The following is a 20,255-nucleotide window of genomic DNA, read 5'->3' on the forward strand; positions in this document are numbered from 1 at the left end:
CATGGTGACCATACATTGTACCATCTGCCACGCTGTAGCTCACCAGACACAACCAGTCACAACAGCGTACCATCCGCATCGCTTCAGCGGCGGAACGAAGCGGTCATGCCGACCAAACAGCGTTCCATCTACCACGCTCTAGCCCACCAGTCACAACCAGTCACAACCAGTCACAACAGCGTACCATCCGCATCGCTTCAGCGGCGGAACGAAGCGGTCATGCCGACCAAACAGCGTTCCATCTACCACGCTCTAGCCCACCAGTCACAACCAGTCACAACCAGTCACAACAGCGTAACATCCTCATCGCTTGTTTCATCTGCCACGCCATAGGCCACCATAACCCAGAACAGTGTACCGCCCGCTTCCATACAGCAGCCACACAAAGCGCTCATGGTGACCATACATTGTACCATCTGCCACGCTATAGCTCACCAGACACAACCAGTCACAACAGCGTACCATCCGCATCGCTTCAGCGGCGGAACGAAGCGGTCATGCCGACCAAACAGCGTTCCATCTACCACGCTCTAGCCCACCAGTCACAACCAGTCACAACAGCGTACCATCCGCATCGCTTCAGCGACGGAACGAAGCGCTCATGACGACAGTACATCGATCCATCCACTATGCCCAAGCGGTGTAACATACCTCGAAGCTGCGGTGCAAAGCGTGGAATATTCTGTGAAATACTGAATCCGATGTCCTAGTCCAACAAGTGTCCAAGTACAAAGTGAAGAAAGGAAATTTTGAAACCGGTGAGGTGGCTTGGAAACAATAGCGCTCAGGTGACAAATTTTCCAACCAATTGTGTGCACAGAACCTGTGGCCTATCAGCACATAGCTAGCAGCTCGACACGCCCCGTAGTGAACAACGTCACGCACAGATTATGCAAAATTTGCTCTGAATCGTCTTGTGTGACACGACCGTACGACTGTCCCATACGACTTCTACATCGCAAATACGTCATGAAATTATCGCTCCAGCGCCGTACATCGTGAAGTGTGACCGCAGTGGAGCGATAATTAAGCGACGATGTAACGTCACAAATCGTGCCGTCGTAGCGATCAAAATTGCACTGTGTGACGGTACCCTTAAGATTTGTTTGACCTCCAAGGTCATTAATGGGCAGTCAGGTAGAAAGGGTCCCAAGGAGGGTTCAGTTTTGAGTATGGACCAATGTTTTGTGAGAATCGCTCTCCTATTATTCCGCTCGTGGTTATGCACAGCTATAAAGCGGAGTTTATCATCCTTTCTCTGTTTGTTTTTATTCCGATACAAACGGTGGTATTGAGGGGGTGTTCTTGCTGTTTTGTATAAAAATGAGATACTCCTTCAACTATACCCCCTTTGTTTGAACCTCACTCGGCGCATAAAAAATAAGCCCTCACTGAGCCCCCAGACCATGAAAATGGAGACGTTACGGGTCTTGGAAAAAATGGTGCCGTATTTTTTTTAATTTTATTTTATTTATACAAACTTTGGATTTTATTATAATCACTTAAATAAAATCGAAACTAGACATGTTTGGTGTCTATGAACTCGTAATGGCCTGGAGAATCATAATGGCATGTCAGTTTAAGCATTTAGTGAACTTGATAGATAAATTTAAAAAAAAACATTGTGGAATTGCACTTTTTTTTGCAGTATCACCACACTTGGAATTTTTTTCCCGTTTTCCAGTACTATATGGTAAATTAAATGGTGTCGTTCAAAAGTACACCTCATCCCGCAAAAAAAGAAGCCCTCACATGGCCATTTTGGTGGAAAATTTCAAGTGGTGAAGGGGTTAATTAATATATATTCCATGATTGGATGTGTTAAAAAAATGTTCCTGTGCTGAGATAATTTTACATACAGTTATATGAAAAAGTTTGAGCACCCCTATTAATCTTAAGCTTAATGTTTTATAAAAATTGTTTTTTTTGCAACAGCTATTTCAGTTTCATATATCTAATAACTGTTGGACACAGTAATGTTTCTGCCTTGAAATGAGGTTTATTGTACTAACAGAAAATGTGCAATCTGCATTCAAACAAAATTTGACAGGTGCATAAGTATGGGCACCCCACCAGAAAAGTGACATTAATATTTAGTAGATCCTCCTTTTGCAAAAATAACAGCCTCTAGTCGCTTCCTGTAGCTTTTAATGAGTTCCTGGATCCTGGATGAAGGTATTTTTGACCATTCCTCTTTACAAAACAATTCCAGTTCAGTTAAGTTTGATGGTCGCCGAGCATGGACAGCCCTCTTCAAATGATCCCACAGATGTTCAATGATATTCAGGTCTGGGGACTTGGATGGCCATTCCAGAACAGTGTAATTGTTCCTCTTCATGAATGCCTGAGTAGATTTGGAGCGGTGTTTTGGATCATTGTCTTGCTGAAAGATCCATCCTCTGCGTAACTTCAACTTTGTCACTGATTCATGAACATTATTGTCAAAGAATCTGCTGATACTGAGAGGAATCCATGCGTACCTCAACTTTAACAAGATTCCTGGTGCTGGCCTTGGCCACACAGCCCCAAAGCATGATGGAACCTCCACCAAATTTTACTGTGGGTAGCAAGTGTTTTTCTTGGAATGCTGTGTTTTTTGGCCGCCATGCATAACGCCTTTTTGTATGACCAACCAACTCAATCTTGGTTTCATCAGTCCACCCGACCTTCTTCCAAAAAGAAATTGGCTTCTCCAAATGTGCTTTTGCATACCTCAGCTGACTCTGTTTATGGCGTGCTTGCAGAAACGGCTTCTTTCGCATCACTCTCCCATACAGCTTCTCCTTGTGCAAAGTGCGTTGTATAGTTGACCGGTGCACAGTGACACCATCTGCAGCAAGTTGATGCTGCAGCTCTCTGGAGGTGGTCTGAGGATTGTCCTTGACTGATCTCACCATTCTTCTTCTCTGCCTTTCTGATGTTTTTCTTGGCCTGCCACTTCTGGCCTTAACAAGAACTGTACCTGTGTTCTTCCATTTCCTTACTATGTTCCTCACAGTGGAAATTGACAGGTTAAATCTCTGAGACAGCTTTTTGTATCCTTCCCCTGAACAACTATGTTGAATAATCTTTGTTTTCAGATCATTAGACAGTTGTTTTGAGGAGCCCATGATGTCACTCTTCAGAGGAGATTCAAACAGGAGAACAACTTGCAAGTGGCCACTTTAACCCCTTTCTGACCTTGGACGGGATAGTACGTCCAAGGTCAGATCCCCTGCTTTGATGCAGGGCTCCGCGGTGAGCCCGCACCAAAGCCGGGACATGTCAGCTGTTTTGAACAGCTGACATGTGCCCGTAATAGGCGCGGGCAGAATCGCGATCTGCCCGCACCTATTAACTAGTTAAATGCCGGTGTCAAACGCAGACAGCGGCATTTAACTACCGCTTCCGGCCGGGCGACCGGAAATGACGTCATCGCCGACCCCCGTCACATGATCGGGGGTTGGCGATGCGTCTCCATTGTAACCATAGAGGTCCTTGAGACCTCTATGGTTACTGATCGCCGGTGGCTGTGAGCGCCACCCTGTGGTCGGCGCTCACAGCACACCTGCATTTCTGCTACATAGCAGATCGCTGCTATGTAGCAGAGGTGATCGAGTTGTGCCTGCTTCTAGCCTCCCATGGAGGCTATTGAAGCATGGCAAAAGTAAAAAAAAAAAGTTGAAAAAAATGTTAAAAAAATAAAAAAAATATAAAAGTTTAAATCACCCCCCTTTCGCCCCAATCAAAATAAATCAATAAAAAAATATCAAATCTACACATATTTGGTATCGCCGCGCTCAGAATCGCCCGATCTATCAATTAAAACAAAGCATTAACCTGATCGCTAAACAGCGTAGCGGGAAAAAAATTTGAAACACCAGAATTACGTTTTTTTGGTCGCCGCGACATTGCATTAAAATGCAATAACGGGCGATCAAAAGAACGTATCTGCACCGAAATGCTATCATTAAAAATGTCATCTCGGCACGCAAAAAATAAGCCCTTAACCGACCCCAGATCACGAAAAATGGAGACGCTACGAGTATCGGAAAATGGCGCAATTTTTTTTTTTTTTAAGCAAAGTTTGGAATTTTTTTTCACCACTTAGATAAAAAATAACCTAGTCATGTTAGGTGTCTATGAACTCGTAATGACCTGGAGAATCATAATGGCAGGTCAGTTTTAGCATTTAGTAAACCTAGCAAAAAAGCCAAACAAAAAACAAGTGTGGGACTGCACTTTTTTTGCAATTTCACCGCACTTGGAATTTTTTTCCCGTTTTCTAGTACACGACATGCTAAAACCAATGATGTCATTCAAAAGTACAACTCGTCCCGCAAAAAATAAGCCCTCACATGGCCAAATTGACGGAAAAATAAAAAAGTTATGGCTCTGGTAAGGAGGGGAGTGAAAAACGAACACGGAAAAATGAAAAATCCCATGGTCATGAAGGGGTTAAGTAGCTTTTCTCATGATTGCATACACCTGGCTATGAAGTTCAAACCTCAAGAAAACCAAAAAAAGTGCTTTAGTAAGTCAGTAAAAAGTAGGTAGGAGTATTTAAAACAAGAAAATGATAAGGGTGCCCATACTTATGCACCTGTCAAATTTTGTTTGAATGCAGATTGCACATTTTCTGTTAGGCCGGCTTCACACTCAGCGTATGAAAATACGGTCCGTATATTACGGCCGTAATACGCTGAAATGTCCCGAAAATAGTGGTCCGTAGCTCCTCCGTAGGCAGGGTGTGTCAGCGTTTTTTGCGCATGGCATCCTCCGTATGTAATCCGTATGTCATCCGTACTGCGTGGTTTTCTCGCAGGCTTGCAAAACCAACATACCGCTATAGAAATGATCCATGTGTCCCAAAAAGAAAAAAATATATATATACTGTCTATATATATATATATATATATATATATATATATATATGTCATTAGACACATATATGTATATATATTAATATTTATTCCAGCGCTATACAGCTTGAAAGCCGGTAATTCAATTACCGGCTTTTTCTTTCTCCTTCTTAAAACCCGACATGATTTGAGACATGGTTTACATACAGTAAACCATGTCTTCTCTCCATTTTTTTGGAGATTCCACACTACTAATGTCAGTAGTGTGTATCTGCAAAATTTGGCCGTTCTAGCTCTTAAAATAAAGGGTTAAATGGCGGAAAAAATTGGCGTGGGCTCCCGCGCAATTTTCTCCGCCAGAGTAGTAAAGCCAGTGACTGAGGGCAGATATTAATAGCCTGGAGAGGGTTCATGGTTATTGGCCCCCCCCTGGCTAAAAATATCTGCCCCCAGCCACCCCAGAAAAGGCACATCTGGAAGATGCGCCTATTCTGGCACTTGGCCACTCTCTTCCCATTCCCGTGTAGCGGTGGGATATGGGGTAATGAAGGGTTAATGCCACCTTGCTATTGTAAGGTGACATTAAGCCTAATTAATAATGGAGAGGCGTCAATTATGACACCTATCCATTATTAATCCAATTGAATGAAAGGGTTAAATAAAACACAAACACATTATTTAAAATTATTTTAATGAAATAAAAACAATGGTTGTTGGAGTATTTTATTCTACGCCCAATCCAATCACTGAAGACCCTCGTTCTGTGAAAGAAAAAACATAATAAACCAACAATATACTTACCCTCTGCAGATCTGTAACGTCCAACGATGTAAATCCTTCTGAAGGGGTTAAAACATTTTGCAGCAAGGAGCTTTGCTAATGCAGGCTGCTCCTCGCTGCAAAACCCCGGGGAATGAGTCTAAATATAGATCAATGAGCTATATTTAGCTTCATTTGCGGTGAGGCGCCCTCTGCTGGCTGTTTATAGATCGTGGGAACTTGCCTAGAAAGCCTGGGAGCTTTCTAGGAAATTTCCCACGATCTATGAACATCCAGCAGAGGGCGCCTCACCGCAAATGAAGCTAAATATAGCTCATTGATCTATATTTAGACTCATTCCCCGGGGTTTTGCAGCGAGGAGCAGCCTGCATTAGCAAAGCTCCTTGCTGCAAAATGTTTTAACCCCTTCAGAAGGATTTACATCGTTGGATGTTACAGATCTGCGGAGGGTAAGTATATTGTTGGTTTATTATGTTTTTTCTTTCACAGAACGAGGGTCTTCAGTGATTGGATTGGGCGTAGAATAAAATACTCCAACAACCATTGTTTTTATTTCATTAAAATAATTTTAAATAATGTGTTTGTGTTTTATTTAACCCTTTCATTCAATTGGATTAATAATGGATAGGTGTCATAATTGACGCCTCTCCATTATTAATTAGGCTTAATGTCACCTTACAATAGCAAGGTGGCATTAACCCTTCATTACCCCATATCCCACCGCTACACGGGAATGGGAAGAGAGTGGCCAAGTGCCAGAATAGGCGCATCTTCCAGATGTGCCTTTTCTGGGGTGGCTGGGGGCAGATATTTTTAGCCAGGGGGGGGCCAATAACCATGGACCCTCTCCAGGCTATTAATATCTGCCCTCAGTCACTGGCTTTACTACTCTGGCGGAGAAAATTGCGCGGGAGCCCACGCCAATTTTTTCCGCCATTTAACCCTTTATTTTAAGAGCTAGAACGGCCAAATTTTGCAGATACACACTACTGACATTAGTAGTGTGGAATCTGCAAAAAAAATGGAGAGAAGACATGGTTTACTGTATGTAAACCATGTCTCAAATCATGTCGGGTTTTAGGAAGGAGAAAGAAAAAGCCGGTAATTGAATTACCGGCTTTCAAGCTGTATAGCGCTGGAATAAATAGTAATATATATACATATATGTGTCTCACTGACATATATATATATATACCTATTCTATGTGTACACATTTATTCTACCTATTGGACTGTAAGCTGTCAGTGTGATTTTACTGTACACCGCACTGAATTACCGGCTTTTCTCTCTAACAGCGCTGCGTATTTCTCGCAAGTCACACTGCTTGTCCGTGTGAAATCTGTATTTTTCACGCTTCCATAGACTTTCATTGGCGTATTTCTTGCGCAGTACGGTGACAAACGCAGCATGCTGCGATTTTGTAAGGCCGTAGAAAGCCGTATAATACTGATCAGTAAAATACGGCAGATAGGAGCAGGGGCATAGAGAATAATTATGCCGTATTTTTTGCGAGTTTTACGGACGTAGTTTCTGCGCTCTTACGTCCGTAAAACTCGCAAGTGTGAAGCCGGCCTTAGTACAATAAACCTCATTTCAAGGCAGAAACATTTCTGTGTCCAACAGTTATTAAAAACAATTTTTATAAAACATTGAGCTTAAGATTAATAGGAGTGCCCAAAATTTTCATATAACTGTATGTGCCCCTGCTGTGTAATGTCTGTGTCTGACTGTGCATTAACGTGGTCTGATCATACCACAGCTCCTTGGCAGGGGAGAAAGCAAAAGAGAATACAGACAGGACAGCATGGGATCATAGCTGATATAAGGCCACGTTCAGTATTTGATCCGTTTTTTACCTCAGTATTTGTAAGCCAAAACCAGGAGAGGAACAATCAGAGGAAAAGTATAAGGCTGGAGTCACAGCAAGTAACCCAGCTCTTTATAGCAGATTATATTATTGCGCTTTTTTTTTTTTAGCATCAAAACAAGAATGATAGTAATGCGGCTACCTGTGACGGCATAGTGCTGCCTAATTGGGGATCTCCATGACCGCTTCAATTAGGCTCCCAATTAGGCCAGAGTCACACTAGTATGTAATACGGACGAGTGCTATACGATAAAAAATAGCATAGCACTCAGACCAATGTTAAAGGGAACCTGTCACCCCGAAAATCGCGGGTGAGGTAATCCCACCGGCATCAGGGGCTTATCTGCAGCATTCTGTAATGCTGTAGATAAGCCCCTGATGTTACCTGAAAGAGGAGAAAAAGACGTTATATTATACTCACCCAGGGGCGGTCCCGCTGCTGGTCAGGTCAGATGGGCGTCTCCGGTCCGCTGCGGCGCCTCCTATCTTCTTTCCATGACGTCCTCTTCTGATCTTCAGCCACGGCTCCGGCGCAGGCGTACTTTGCTCTGCCCTCTTGAGGGCAGAGGATAGTACTGCAGTGCGCAGGCGCCGGAAAGGTCAGAGGCCCGGCGCCTGCGCACTGCAGTACTTTGTCTGCCCTCAACAGGGCAGAGCAAAGTACGCCTGCGCCGGAGCCGTGGCTGAAGATCAGAAGAGGACGTCATGGAAAGAAGATAGGAGGAGCCGCAGCGGACCGGAGACGCACATCCGACCTGACCAGCAGCGGGACCGCCCCTGGGTGAGTATAATATAACGTCTTTTTCTCCTTTTTCAGGTAACATCGGGGGCTTATCTACAGCATTACAGAATGCTGTAGATAAGCCCCTGATGCCGGTGGGCTTACCTCACCCGCGATTTTTGGGGTGACAGGTTCCCTTTAATCTATGAGGCAGCTCCTACCATACGGTTTTTTCTCGTCCGTATTACGCCTGCGAGTGAAATCGCAGTATGCTGCGATTGTCCACGTATCTCAGCTGAGACTCGCCAATGAAAGTCTATGGGTGTGAGAAAAAAATCGCACAGCACACGGACCATGCGTGTGACTTGCGAGAAATTCTCAGGCATTGGGCAGGTGACAGGAAAGGCTCAGCCATTATTTGCTCATTTTGCAAGTGTATGAGAAAATCTCAACATGTGGATGAGAAAGAAAAGCATCCTGGCATTGCACACGGATGAGATACGGATCACCATACGGAGAACATTTGTGCGATTCTCAGCAGACAAAATCGGACAGATTTTTTATGCATTGTGTGTGACTCCAGCCTTAGAGATGGCAGTCAGAATATGCATGATCAAATTACTGCTCCCAGTTCTAAAGTCCTCAGCAAGACAAGTCTAGCACTAAAAAACTGTGCATGTGTATATGTAAATCATGATCAATTCCATTCATTATGCACTATGATGAATAAAGCACACGGCGCATTAAATCCATTTGTACACATGAATATGACTTGTGGGGTTATCTATTTTGTGATAGTGGTGTCAATCAAACACCGGCCCTAGGAATCCTCTAGGCATGGCCACTGTGTGCAGCGGTATACGCCAGTACAGAAGGCGTCAGTCAATATTAACACTTGCGCAGTAAAATGTTGCTAGAAGTAGACGGATGTAATTGCCGCGTGTGATCCGCTGTAGATATGAGGTGTCGTGGCTGTTCCTGTGCAGTTAGTGTATCGCATACAAGTCAGGGCCATTAACACTCCGTAGGATGGTGGAGGAGTTAGTGAGCACAGTAGGGAAAAAGGAGATGCTGATAAAATATGCATCCTCTATAACTCTTTTCATAACCTAAATTGCTGCGGCAAAAACAAGGTGGTGATGCGATGCACTCGAATGGTTTTATTGTCTCTGAAATAGACACTATTTTCCTATGAGCCTTGGGGGGCTCTCGGAGATTACATGCGCCGTGTTTCCAAATGCAGAGCAGTTTGTAAATCTGTAAGCATAGCTTCTGTGAAATCTGTAAGCATAGCTTCTGTGAAATCTGTAAGCATAGCTTCTGTGAAATCTGTAAGCATAGCTTCTGTGACATTACATGCAGAAGCGATGGGCGCTGCTTCGCTGAATTATAAGTTCAGGAATTGGCGCTTACAAACATCACTTTTGTCAATTGCGTCCTTGGGCCATTGTATTTAGGGCAGGTTTCCTATTATCTGTTTTGTAATTTTGCTGTGTCTGCGCTAATGAAAGCTATAGCAGCTTAGGTTTTTTATAATATTGAAATGGGCTCAGCACTGAAGCTACCAGGATGTAACCTGCTAAAGGAGGACATTTCTTCACTATGCGGGAACATTTCAAGGGGATTTTCAGATGTTTTAAAAGTAAGAGTAGAAAATGTTCTGAAATAACATAACAGGGATTCCTCAGCTCTTAGATCCCCCACCTCTCCAGCACCGTCAATCCTTCCATCCAGTCAGTCCATCATGCATGTGACCGCTGCAGCCAATCCCTGGACTTATTGTCACTTTCTGTGAATGCGACCATCAGTGCTGGGAACTGTGAGAGGCCTCAACATTAGTGCTGGAGGAGCAATACATTAATTTGGTAAGTAAGACTACGTCTTTATTTTTTTAACATTCTCAGTCAGTGCCTACAGGAAGTTCTTAGTGACTTACCAGAATAAGCTATCCTGACGAATAGTACTGTTTATCAACATTGTATGACTTGTACTCATTTTTCTTCCTTATGTATTCTGAGTGTCTAATTTTCAGAATCACAAGTATGAAGGACAATAAGTATTATGGCTTTCAGTCCAACATTGAGGTGAGCTGATCCAGTGATTAGAAAGCACATCCCTGCCTGAGCCTGCTCCAGAGATGTCTACTGCTGTGTTCATTCTGTGGGTGGTGCTGGTGATGGAGCAGATGTCGTGGCCGGCTTAGGCATTCTCACCTGACTTAGCTTGTGTGATTCTTTTTGCTGACTCTCTGTTTGCCTTACAACTTTGCCTCTGAAGCCTTCTTCCTGTTTCTGACCGTAGCTACCTCCTAACTTTGTTTCTGTCTTCTGATTTTTGTCTTATACTTGCCCCACCTGGTTTTGATCTTTCTAGTTGACCTTGCTATGCCTGATTGCTTTACTGGCCAGCTTCTTCTCCGTGGATGCAATGCAGGAGTCGCTGCTATTGTAGGTCTAGATCCACTTGTGAGTTATGTCTTCGACTCCCTCATCTCCTAAACTCATCATTCATTCTGAAAAAAAAAAAGAAAAGTCAAATCCATGTTGGTCAAAGCAAGACAGATTGCCACCACAGTGAGGGGTCCGCTTTCACCTTTTGTTCCGTTTAGGCTACGTTCACATTTGCGTTGTAGTGTGCTGCGTCGGCGACGCAACACACAATGCACGCAAAAACGCATGCAAAACGCAGCAAAATGCTGCGTTTTGTGATGCATGCGTTCATTTTTATAGCGCAAAAAAAATGCAACAAGCAGCGTCCTCTGCGCCCTGACGCTTGCGCCCAAAAAACACATGCGTCACAAAACGCAACAAAACGCATGTCCATGCGCCCCCCATGTTAAATATAGGGGCGCATGTGTCGCCGCAGTTGCGCATGGCGCATGTGTCGCCGCGGTTGCGCCCGACGCACCGCATATGTGAACGTAGCCTTATATAACCCACTCAGAGCATACCCACAAGCAACATAGTACGCAAGCAGCGCTGAGCCTCCATACTGCGCTCATTGTTGGCAACCGCATATCACATCCTAATGACAAATGAGTCACCCATCAGGGCAGTGGGGATATTCAGTACCGGGTCCGGTTGCAATTAAAGGGGTGGTCACAGTGGCAGCGACCCAGTCCGTGGCCCTGGGTGCCCAAGTAAAAGGGACGGTCTTTAAAGGGGTTGTGGAAATAATGAAAGTTCGGGACGCCACCTGTGGTTTTCAGGCAGAGGTGACCGACGCTGAAGGGGTCCTCTGGGGGCGATGGTGATGCAGCAAAGATTGTGTCTCTTCCCACAGGTGAAGCGGGGTCCCCAGGGCTCCCGGTGTGTTTGGCAGGGATGTGAATGCCGGCAAATAAGTGGAGGACACATGGTTGCATTCTTTACCTGGTTTACTGGTGTTAAGTAGCCTCAGTGCAGGGTACCGGCAACAGGTATAGATGGAGTACAGGCAGCCTGAAGACAAATGGAAATCCCTTTGACATGTCAATATGGGAGCCTTCCACTATGCGCTTGTCTGTAGTCCCTTGCTGCCTGTAGTTGACTAACAAGGTCCTCTTTCTTCCCTGTCCAGAGACAGTGCCTGTACGGTAGGCAACTTGAGCCGTCTCTTTAGAGTCTCTGTCCACGGTGACTCCAGGCTCTGATTGCTGCTGTACCTCAGGTATTATGTGGGCAAGTCCCTTTTAGTTCCCTGCCCTCCGGTTCTGCCGTGGGACCTGTAGTTCCTCACGACCTTGGGCTCTCGGTGCCCGGTTTCTGCGCTCAGCTTAGAGAGGCCCAGTCGCAGCCCTCCTCTAGCTCCTAAGTCCTTCTTTGCTCCTTCACTGTCTGCTACCAACTGTCAACTGTCTGCTTGTCTGCACCAGACTAACTGACTCCTCCAGACCAGGATGTATATAGGGAACTTCCCCTTAAACCGGGTTTAGAGCTCCCCCTTCTGGCCTGGAGTCAGAAAGTGTTGCATGTAAGATTACCTGCCAAAGGGATCCCTCCTGTCTCCAGGCATGGCACTACCCTCCCCAAGAGGAATGCAGCACCACTGTGGTACCCGAACTCCTGGGGTGCCACACAAACACTTCCGTTAAATAAATGGACACAGAGCTCCAGATAAAAACTGTTCTGAGGAAGGACCAATTTGGACCGAAAACGTTCAACAAATTTTTCATTGTCTGGATGCGTAATTAATGAACTTACCTTTCTCAATAATATTTGCGTGCCAAGTTATTTTGAACATTTGCTACTATGGGCTGGATACTCTACTTGAGTACCAATAACCATAACCATGCTGTGTTTTTTTTTCATATCCACCTTTTGTTGTACTGTGTTGAGTGCTGTTTCTATGTTGGAACTCCTATAACGGTCTCCCGTAGATGGTTCTTAAAGGAGATCGTACTAATTTACTTAATAAACTGTATTACCGTAATTGCTATTTAGTGTGCATGACCCATTTCATATAGTTACCTTTTTTGTGTTTTGCTATACTTGATTAGTTTGCGTTATGGGTTTGTAGCACCTATTTTTCTATACTGATCCTAATATTATTCAAAATGAAACAATAGTTAACAATAGTGTACCACAGGGATTAGTATTGGGCCATTTACTTATTTAATATATTTAATAATGACCTGGTTGAGGGCATGCAGAGTAGAATTTAATTTCATTTTTTGAAACCTTTGATGCATCAGGCCTTTATAATTTTGGACATGGGTGAACTACCGTGGGTGTGGAGAAAAGCAAACAAGGTTATTACAGGAATAGATAATCTGCAGTTCCATGACAGGTTATCCAATCTTGGGTTATTCAGATTTGTTAAAAAAATAAAAAAATCAACTGGTGATAAAATTACAATGTTCAAATGGTAAATGGTCAGTGCTAGATATGTCTAATTATCTTTTTACGTACATCTTAGGCTACTTTCACACTAGCGTTAACTGCAATCCGTCACAATGCCTCGTTTTGCAGAAAAAACGCATCCTGCAAAAGTGCTTGCAGGATGCTTTTTTTCCCCATAGACTTGTATTGACGATGCATTGCAACGGATGGCCACACGTCGCATCCGTCATGCGACGGATGCGTCGTGCTTTGGCGGACAGTCGGCACAAAAAACGCTACATGTAACGTTTTTTTGCTGCCGACGGACCGCTTTTTCCGACCGCGCATGCGCGGCCGGAACTCCTCCCCCACCTCCCCGCACCTCACAATGTGCGGCGCTTACAACGCTAGCGTCGGTAACCTCGGCCCGACGCACTGCGACGGGCCGCGCCCGACGCTAGTGTGAAAGAAGCCTAAAGGTACCTTCACACATAACGATATCGTTTACGATATCGTTGTTTTTTGTGACGTAGCAACGATATCGTTAAGGAAATCGTTCTGTGTGACAGCGACCAACGATCAGGCCCCTGCTGGGAGATCGTTGGTCGCTGAGGAAAGTCCAGAACTTTATTTCGTCGCTGGACTCCCTGCAGACATCGCTGGATCGGCGTGTGTGACACCGATCCAGCGATGTCTTCACTGGTAACCAGGGTAAACATTGGGTTACTAAGCGCAGGGCCGCGCTTAGTAACCCGATGTTTACCCTGGTTACCAGCGTAAAAGTAAAAAAACAAACACTACATACTTACCTACCGCTGTCTGTCCCTGGTGCTCTGCTTCTCTGCACTCCTCCTGCACTGGCTGTGAGTGTCGGTCAGCCGGAAAGCAGAGCGGTGACGTCACCGCTCTGCTTTCCGGCCGCTGTGCTCACAGCCAGTGCTGGAGGAGTGCAGAGAAGCTGAGCGCCGGGGACAGACAGCGGTAGGTAAGTATGTACTGTTTGTTTTTTTTACTTTTACGCTGGTAACCAGGGTAAACATCGGGTTACTAAGTGCGGCCCTGCGCTTAGTAACCCGATGTTTACCCTGGTTACCCGGGGACCTTGGGATCGTTGGTCGCTTGAGAGCTGTCTGTGTGACAGCTCTCCAGCGACCAAACAGCGACGCTGCAGCGATCGACATCGTTGTCGGTATCGCTGCAGCGTCGCTGAGTGTGAAGGTACCTTTAGCCTGAAGTTATGACAAGGGGCAGCCTCCACCTCTAGAGAAGATAAAGTTTCAGCATTATCACAAATGCTGATTCTTTTCTGTAAGAGCAGTGACACATTGTCATGGCCTATACATTGGACATGTTTAAGGAGTAGTGATGAGCGAACATGCTCGGATAAGGTGTTATCCGAGCATTCTCGTTTGCTAACTGAGTGTCTTTGGCGTGCTTGAATAATATGTCTGAGTCCCTGTCTGTTCAACAGCCACAACACATGTAGGGATTACCTAACAAACAGGAAATCCCTGCATGTGTTATGGCTGTCAAAAGCTGTGAGACATGGAGCCGCGGGGACCAGAACATATTTTTTGAGCACGAGGAAGACACTCGGGTAGCACCTGAGCATGCTCGGATAACACCTTTTCTGAGCACATTCGCTCATCTCTAATAAGGAGTCCTTTAATGCCTTTTTTTGAGAAAATATTATATCACAAGTTAGGTGTACTAGATTCTGTGATGTGATTAGTCTGATCTTGCTTGTTTTAGGCTTGTGTTTCAGTAGCTTGTGGTCCTTCCAGTACTGCTGTATTCTTATTGAATAAATGTAATATGGAGCATAATCCGGAATGAAATGTGCAGGTGTAGTAAAGCAATGTATACCAGTATTGTGTGAGGGCAGGAGTAAGATTCCTGCGGTAGATTTACAGCAGTGTTTACAGGCCCTTTCCTTCTTGTGTTTCATTCTTTGCCCCATTTATTTTGGTAATGTGCCTTTTCTATGTATGAGGTAGGCAGTATAACTATTGTTCTGCCTTTTATCGATAGTAAAGCAGACTCGATAGTCGCCTCAACAGCTGAGCGCTTAGTATGCAGCTTACAGGATCTACATTAATGTTTCATTGCTTCTGTATTGGAATTTTTTTGTGAATTATCCTCTGAACTCGGCACAATAAAACAATTCCCAACAAAAGCTGCAATAAAGTAGAATTATGACCTGCTCGGCGGAGTAAATCTACCCGATTACTGCAAGTGAAGAGTTTATAATATTATAAAATCAAAATAAGAAAGGAGTTATGTTAGAGAGAAGCGGGGGACCGAGAGTAAATGTAAGCTCCTGTGACCCGTATCAGACGGGCATAAGTCATTCCCAACGATTTCATTGCATCATCACATCGGAGGTAACGCTCCCCATTCATCCCCCGGACTCATTCCCCTTACTCGGTGGTGCTATACATGATGCAGGCAGGTGCGGGAGACGCTTTGAATTTTGATAGGATGGAACGATTCCTGCTGCTTTATACGGCCATAAATCTACATGGGAATATACATATTTTTATTACTTCTCAGATAATATTACAATAGGAATATTATAGGCTCATATGTTCTGAAAGATGAAGTGCTTTGAATTACTGCTCTTTACACTATGGCTGGCATTTATAGCCAGACCTGTCACATGCTGGTTTAGAAACACTTTATTGGGAATTTGGTATACGGACAACCATTTGGGAGCTGTAGTAAATATGTTTTAGTGGAGGTAAAATTTTAGATCTGCTTAACACCTGTACTTGCTTAGCATTTTTATGCATAACCATTAAAGTTCAGTGCTACGGATTCTCATACGTTTCCTCTGCCAAATTTATGCTGTAGACTCTGATGAAGGAACATTATTGATGGAGTTGTGCCAAAATCTGTGCCAAGGTATACGCTCTAAATAACATCATTTATTGCTTTTAATGTTATTTATGTCATTGCAGTAAGTGGAAGATGATATCTAATGCTTGGTGGCAATAGCAGATGACCTGGTTGCTATTACAGTCACGTGTGCTATGTTTTGCACATTCGGACATCATGTGTGAACTCTGTCACTTTCCGTGACTCTGGGAAATGAATGCAACCATAAATCATGTACACTTTATTGGCAGTGCCATCCCTATTGTTTCTTTCCAGAGTTTTGTCCTACTTTGCTACAATACCCTATGTATCCTCTTGCTTACTTGCTGCTCTCGTCTTTGTTCTGTCTGAAACTTTGATTTATAACTCGATATTATTAATGACTCTGGGTTCTTGCAAAGTCACCTCTCATCCTCTTTTAATCTAGTTTTGCCTAAAAATCCATGCACTGTTGCTTTACTAGAAATGTGAATTTTTTTCATCTCCTGCTCATCCAACAGGAGGCTCTTAATCATCAAGTGAACCTTTTTTTTACTGCCTGCAAACTGGAATGTGAATTTACACAAAGAGAACCACCTTAAAATGATTTGTGACAATTCTTTACAAGTAAACTAATTTATTCCCTGCCCTTTCATTTTTTGCACTGCTTCAACTTTTTTTCACAAGGAGGCAAGAAAGTGTGTTTAGGCATTTCTGAGATTTCTGACCTTTGTTTTCATAACCACCCATTCATACATTTAGTATTGTCCTCATTTTGCTAGAATTTACAATGGCTGGAGTGCTTGTTTGACACCCAAAAGCCATATCTAACCCATGCAGAAGAAGTCATCCTGCTTTTTTGTTTGACTGCTCAAAGTCTACAGAAGGTACTGATTCTTCTGGGGGAGGCCCAATTGATAAGGTATCTTTAGAGCGATATTGCATGAAAGCCAGTGAGAGCTTTCACTGAAATTCAGTGTCTGGCCTTTTATGTTTCAGTTGTCAAACCAGAAAAGCCCATCTGTAGACCACTCTTATTATCTTTTTTTTTTTTTTTTTCCTTCTTCTAAAGCAAAAGCCATGCGTGACACTGAGTCACTACTCACGGACAAGCCGTGAGACCTGGTATTCAGGAGTTCTGAGGTCAGATACCTGGAAAGCTCATGGTACAGAGGAGCAAGACAAAGGTGTGGTCAAGTAACAGTCAAATACCAGGAGGGTACGTCAAGTCAAGGGAGTAAGAAAAAGGATTGTTAATAATAATAAATAATAACTTTAATTTATATAGCGCCAACATACTCCGCAGCGCTTTACAATTTAACTGCTTTAAACACAACAGTCATAAGTAACAATGTTAACAATACAATAATTAACGCAACACAAGATGACCCTGCTCGTGAGAGCTTAAAATCTACAATGAGGTGGGGAAATACAGAGTACAGGTGTGTATTTACAATGATGTATTTACAATGATGGTCCAGCCATCTTCAGGGAGTGGGGGATAGATGAAAGTAGTGAATGGGCTACACACAAACAAAATAACTGATTAGGGAACATGATAGGCCGCTCTGAACAAATGTGTTTTGAGGGAACACCTAAAAATATGCAAATTGTGGATGGTCCTAATTTCTTGGGGTAGAGCATTCCAGAGGATTGGCGCAGCACGGGAGAAGTCTTTTAGTCGGGAGTGGGAGGTACGGAATAGTGCAGAGGTTAGTCAAAAGTCATTTGCAGAGCGCAGAGGTCGGTTAGGCCGATAGACAGAAATGAAGGAGGAGATGTAAGGGGGTGCCGCACTGTGAAGAGCTTTGTGGGTGAGAACAAGTACTTTGAATTGTATCCTGTAATGAATGGGCAGCCAGTGTAATGACTGGCGAAGAGCGGACGCGTTTGAGTAACAATTAGCTAGATAGGCGACCCTGGCTGCTGCATTAAGGATAGACTGGAGAGGGGAAAGTCGAGTGAGGGGGAGGCCAATTAATAGAGCGTTGCAGTAGTCCAGGTGGGAGTGGATCAGGGCGACAGTGAGGGTTTTTGTTGTTTCTATAGTGAGAAAAGGGCAGATCCTAGAGATGTTCTTTAGGTGTAAGTGGCATGAGCAGGCAAGAGATTGTATATGGGATGTGAAGGAGAGATCGGAGTCAAACATAACACCCAGACAGCGCGCCTGCTGCCAGGGTGTTAATATGGTGCCACCCACGGAGAGGGAAACGTCAGGTTTAGGGAGGTTAGTAGATGGTGGGAGCAGAAGACGTTCAGTTTTGGAGAGGTTGAGTTTCAGATAGAGAGCAGACATGATGTCAGAGACTGCAGATAGACAGTCAGTGGTGTTCTGTAGTACAGCAGGAGTAAGGCCAGGGGATGACGTATATAGTTGTGTGTCGTTGGCATAAAGATGGTACTGAAAGCCAAACCTGCTGATGGTCTGTCCAATTGGGGCCGTGTAGAGAAGGAAGAGAAGGGGGCCAAGGACTGAGCCCTGGGGTACCCTGACAGTGAGAGGAAGAGGAGATGAAGTGGAACAAGAGAACAGAACACTGAAGGAGTGGTCAGAAAGATAGGAGGAGAACCAGGAGAGAGCAGTGTCCTTAATGCCTAGTGACTGGAGCCTAGAGAGTAGGAGACGGTGGTCAACAGTGTCGAAAGCTGCAGAAAGATCGAGAAGAATGAGCAGAGAGTGGTCACCATTACATTTTGCTGCCAGAAGGTCGTTGGTCACTTTGATGAGTGCAGTTTCTGTCGAGTGTAGGGGGCGGAAGCCGGACTGTGAAAGGTCTAGGAGGAAGTGAATGGAGAGGTAACGGGTAAGGCGGGAGTAGACTAGGCGCTCCAAGAGTTTAGAGATGAAGGGGAGATTGGAGACCAGTCTGTAGTTGTTTGTGCAGGATGGGTCGAGGGTGGGTTTCTTTAGTAACGGAGTAATGATGGAGTGTTTGAAGGAGGATTGGAAAATGCCTGAGGAGAGTGAGAGATTAAAGATTGTAGTTAGGTGAGTAGTGACGACGAGAGAGAGACTGGAGGAGATGAGAGGGAATGGGGTCAGTAGTACATGTAGTCGGACGAGAAAAAGAGAGGAGCATGGAGACTTCTTCTGTGATGGGATCAAATGCGGAGAGTGAGCCAGGGCTGTTTTACTCTGTTTTTGGAGGTTCTGAGGGTGAGGGGAGCTACTTGGTCTAGGGTGCTTCTAAGAGTGTCATTGTAGTGATGTACCGCCAGATCAGGACAGGAAAAAGAGGAGATTGGGGACAGTGATGAGTGTAAGGAGTCTGAAAGTGTATGAGGGTTAATGGCTTGTAGAATTCTGACTGAATGGTAGGTAGGAGGGTGCTGGGGTGAGCGAGGATTTGTGAGCATGAAGGAGAGAATGTTGTGGTCAGAGAGGGGAAGCGGTGAGTTATTTAGGTAGGATATTGAACACAGCCGGGCAAAGACCAGGTCAAGGGTGTTACCGTCCTTTGTTAAGAGGCCATGTCCAGGGTCAGGTACCTGAAGTCAGAGAAAGTCAAGAGCAGAAGTGAAAATCCACACCACTGGTCTTGAGTAATTCTAGGTCCAGCAACAAGATCAAAGACACAATCAGAGACAGAGGCAAGCACATACGAAACAAAGCAAAGTTACAGCTGACTCTGAAATGCTCCCAGCATGCCACTTAAATAGTTAGTAAATCATTGAGGACAGGAGACACCTGGGGAAGCACCCGCAGACTAGGCCAGATAGAGCAGCAGGGCTGTCAATCACAGCAACAGTGCTCCCTTCTTTTGTTATTGCTATGTTACACCAGTTGGATCTAGCAAGGTTCTCGGCTATTTCTTTTGCCTTCATTCCAGAAAATAATTGTGGGATTTTCCCATGAGAGTGGGTTTTGGCAATTCATTAATATATTCCTTATCCCTTTAGGAGTGCAGCCAGTTTTGGACTTCTGGAATTCTTCTACATATCTCAGCGATTCTGAGATTCTTTTTCCATTACACATTGTACTTTATATTAGTGATGAATTTAGGTTGATCTGTTTGGCATTTGTTTTTAAAAACACCCCTAATTTGATGAAAATTTTAAAAAAAATTAGCAATTTTAAAATTTTTATACATTGAAACCTGAGATAGTCATGCCACATAAAAACAAGTTAATAAATACAAGAAAATAAAAATTAAACCAGGGGGCTAGAGTTGTTAGGACACCTGCTGCAAATAATGGGACAATACCACACTTTTTGTCCCTAAGTGGTGAGTACAGATTTTAAAATGTTTTATTGGTGCTGTAGTGTATCCTAAATTTAGAAGAAAGCACTAGTTAAAAAATGTGAACATATGAGTACATGTAGCGCAGTTTGATAGTATCACAAATAGGATAGCACTGTATAATAGCCTGCTTATTCGACCTGAATAGAT

General features: G+C 44.1%; 1 protein-coding gene across 3 annotated transcripts in view; it reads left to right on the forward strand.

Moving 5' to 3' along the window:
* The window catches only part of RARB (retinoic acid receptor beta), a 985,731-nt gene that overhangs the window by 232,349 nt on the left and 733,127 nt on the right, over window positions 1-20,255 (forward strand). The gene's annotated exons all lie outside the window — the stretch shown is intronic.

Source organism: Ranitomeya imitator, chromosome 6, assembly GCF_032444005.1.
Source record: "Ranitomeya imitator isolate aRanImi1 chromosome 6, aRanImi1.pri, whole genome shotgun sequence".
NCBI classification, from domain to species: Eukaryota; Metazoa; Chordata; class Amphibia; order Anura; family Dendrobatidae; genus Ranitomeya; species Ranitomeya imitator.